This window comes from Coptis chinensis, chromosome 6 (genome assembly GCF_015680905.1).
Source record: "Coptis chinensis isolate HL-2020 chromosome 6, ASM1568090v1, whole genome shotgun sequence".
Lineage (NCBI taxonomy): Eukaryota > Viridiplantae > Streptophyta > Magnoliopsida > Ranunculales > Ranunculaceae > Coptis > Coptis chinensis.
The window spans coordinates 66,366,483-66,370,779 of NC_141461.1; the positions used below are offsets into that span (position 1 = coordinate 66,366,483).

Consider the following 4,297-nt stretch of genomic DNA (forward strand, 5'->3'; position numbering starts at 1 on the left):
TGAATTCTCTTTAGTAAGTAATTCCAGACTTGTTGATGTTTGAGAAGACTTGTTGAAGTTGATATATAGAATGGATGACTAGTTGATGTCGACCAAATTCCAAATAAAAAGGGTTAACTAGTTGTCACACCCCGAATTTCGACAGAATTCGGAAAAACATTATTTGTTCCCGACTCTTCGATCTCCGAGGTGTGACGCACTCTCAACTCCCAAAAACCCATAAACAGTTTAAAATATGCGGATAATTAAAAACCAATAAAAATTTCAATTAAACAAATGTCCTCTTCATTACAAAAATTTACAAATAAGATTAGGTTACAAATCTCTTTTCAATAACTCCTTAGTTAAAATTACAAATGAAAGTACAAATACATTGTCTAGACTGAAAATCTATATCACCTTAAGGGAAAACAAAATACATCCTGAAATGCAATGCTAACGCAAACCACAAGCAGCAACCACTCTTCTTCAACATTAAACCTGTCAAAACTTATCAACTATGTTCATTGAATGAACACACCCGATAAGCAAACATGCAAATCGGGTCAGCATTATAAAAATGCTGGTGTGAGTAGCTCTAAAATACAACATATAATTATACCTATATATACACAATCCATACGGCAGTTAGTTCCTCCACCGAGGCGCCTTAACTTTCCACGACTAATACAACATCTTTAAGTTCAATAATTAAGGCAGGTAGTTCCTCCACTGAGGCGCCTTAACTTCCCACTAACCACACAACAAACTATACGCATCATAAATAAGGCATGTAGTTCCTCCATCGAGGCGCCTTAGGTTCGAACTAAACCAATAACCAACCAATCTTATTACCATAATTATATTATTTCAGGTTTTCTTTGCGTGTCCCTAAAATTCACGTCGTATCTATGTCTTACCTAGTTTCCCTGGCTACCACAATCGCTACCCAACGCCGAACATGTACATCCACATGCCTCCCCTTATATAATGTACCACTCCGTGTGTAACCACCCTGGCGGGATGCCGCACACCAGGTAAATCCTCACACGGAAGCCATTATATAAGTAATGCCCATATTCGGCATAAAATATCGCGCGTCTCGTTCTATTTTGTGAACGGAATAATCAAGCCACTATTCGGCTACGATTGCCCAACACATGGGTCAATCAACATCTCATATATATACAACATCTTATATATCAACATCTTATATATCAAGCCACTATTCGGCTATGATTGCCCAACACATGGGTCAATCAACATCTCATATATATACAACATCTTATATATCAACATCTTATATATCAAGCCACTATTAAATTTCACGATTGCCCAACACATGGGTCAATCAACATCTCATATATATCTGGCGTAACATCTTATATATCAACATCTTATATATCAAGCCACTATTAGGCTATGATTGCCCAACACATGGGTCAATCAACATCTCATATATATACAAACATCTTATATATCAACATCTTATATATCAAATCGCCACACAGGCGGATCACATGAGTTGTGGTAGTCGGGTTCTAGGATTTTCGTTCGTAATTTATTCGGTGTCATACATTTTATGACTCATAAACTATATCACGTGCAGGTCAATTACCTTATTGCACTAAGCCACAATATTTAGAAATATCTCGATTATATCTAATAACCAATTTCATACTTTCACGTGCCAATATATTATTGCACTACACCACACTCCCGTGGGCAAATATTCACCAATACTATGCTACCTCATAGTAGCATCTCACATATAAAATAATGGAGTGTATATACATTTCTCCAAGATATTGCCTTAATATAAATATCCTAGCATATTATATCATGTCACAATGCTTCAACGTATCACATACATTTTTATTATAACGTATTAGGAATATAAAGTCTCCTAACATCTCAATATCGTCACGTGTCAAAAATACACAACATCACTGTCAAATCTTTCTTAGATAATGACAACCAAATATGCAGGCTTCCACAGCATTTTATTTTATGACTTGTCTATACAATATACAACATAAAACGTAACACAATTAAACAGTCCACAGTCCACAATCAAAGCCCAATATATATAAGCTTTACACACTACTCACGTCAAATCTAAATTAGATAATGACCAACCAAGTTATACCATATCGACAATATTTTATTATTATATTTGTCCATATAAACAAACATGTGAAAAACTGGAAAAGTCAACGGTCAACAGTCAAAGTCAAAGGTCAAAGTCAACCATCAAAGGCAATGGTCGATGGTCAAAGTCAAACTGTCGTTTCCGTGTTCGACAGGTTCGGGGTCATAGCCGTAGTTCATGGCTAAGGTCAAAGGTGCATGACTCATGGGCTCATGACCAAGGTCACGGTTCGGACCCAACTGGCCAAGCCCAAACCTTAGAACCCGAAAGTCTAAACATTGAAAGACCCATATAGATCTATTTTAAGTCCAATGGACTGGCCCAAGCAATATTAGAAACTGGCCCAAAACAGTTAAGTGGTTCGGTCCAAAAACTAAACTGAAACTAGCCCAACAAAACAAAGGAAACGGGCCCATAGACTAATATTAGAACTGGTCCCAAAACTTAAGTTAAACTAGGCCCAAACTAAACTTAATATGAAACTGGTCCGAAACAAAGGATTAATCCGGCCCAATAACTAACTAGTGTTTAGGCCCAAAAACCTGAAACTGAACTGGCCCACAACAACTAATTAGTTTGGCCCAAATCGGAATAGAACTTCGACCCACAACTAACACTAAACTGAAATTTCGGTCCAACCACCATTGAAATTTCGGCCAAGCCAATAAAACATTTCGGCCCAACAACTTAAAATAGAAATGGGCCCAACACAACTTAAAAATGAAATGGCCCAACCACTTAAACTAGCTAAGGCCCAAACCGAAACAAAAAGGCTTCGCCCAGCCCAAATCGATTGAACGAGTGTCATCTCCTTCATCGATTCTCTTCCACCACCGCCACCAAATCGGCGCCGCCACCATCTCACCTTTTCATCCGGTCGGTTCGACTCCCCATCCAAACCCAACCAACTTTAACAAAGGCAAAACTCCAAATCATACAATCCAAAACTATTCCTAAATCTAGATCGGAATTTAGGCCACCATTAGAGCTTGTTCCAAGCTCAAATCGACAACCCCAACCATCCCCTACTACCACCAAACATCATCCCTCAACCCACCCTACAAAAACACGGTTTAAACAATTTTAAAAAGCACCAAAACAAATCCTTGAAAACGGTAATGGCGATGCGCCATTGGCGGGTTCAAGCTTTCTCCCACTTCACAACACTTCGGTCCATCACTACAAACCATTTAATCCATACACCCACTCCCAATACCAAATCGCAGTTCAAACACGACAAATAAAACAAAAACCAAAACCTTCGATTATCCCGGTAATGGCGTTGGCCATTAAGCGCCTCTTGAGAGCTTCAGCGACTCTATGCTAACCACGAGACTAGCAACCCATAGCAATCACTTAGCCCCCACAAGATATCAAGTAACCGCGTGATGGGCCGGGGCGCCATTGATGCTCAGTCGGAAGCCGGACGGTTTACCCAATTTTAACCAAGTTCGGCGGTTTAAAAACAAATCCGAAATCACTAGAGTTATACCAACTCGACAACACGACGTCGAATCAAAACAAATATAATGAACAGTAAAACAGAAATATTAAACAGTATACAGATATGCGAAAACTATAAATCCGGTGAAATAGCCAAATAGCTACTCACCTGAATTAAAACCCGACGAATCCTCCGTAGTCCGAACCGTCGCGCTCCACCTCTCCAGCAAACCAACTTCTCTCTCTGCCTCCATTTTTAATATTTTATTCTCCAGGAACCCTATTTTCTAGAACAATGTGTTTATATACTTGGGTCCGAAACCCAAGCCCAACACCGACTCGGGCCCAAAAACCAGGCCCACGTATCCCGAGTCCGATCCGACGAATTTTGAAAATAAAAGAATTTAATTAATTAATTAAATAGAAAAATACGTATTTAAAAAATACGGGCGTTACACTAGTATTATTAACCCCCCCCCCCCAACTAGATGAGCCTATTAGGATTTCCCCCTTACTAGATGAGGAAATTAGGGTCTCCCCGCTAAGTACACACAAAAAAATAAGTCAGCTTGGGTTGACCGTGTTTTTTTTTTGTGTATTTGGGGTGGGGACCCTAATTTCCCATCTAGTGGGGGGAAATCCTAATTGCCTCATCTAGTAGGGGGTAATATTCGTTAACCCAAATAAAAGTCATTGGGAACGAGCTGAAGTCGATATATAGAA

The 4,297-nt window shown here is 39.1% G+C and overlaps 1 long non-coding RNA gene across 1 annotated transcript; it reads right to left on the minus strand.

The window, feature by feature from the left end:
- Positions 1–310: 310 nt before the first annotated feature.
- LOC147494027 (uncharacterized) lies at positions 311–3,883 on the minus strand. The gene is made up of 2 exons (XR_015198763.1): positions 3,744–3,883; positions 311–497 (listed from the first exon to the last, which is right to left on the minus strand). It is a non-coding gene; the product is annotated as an uncharacterized LOC147494027 (long non-coding RNA).
- Between the last annotated feature and the right edge of the window lie 414 nt (positions 3,884–4,297).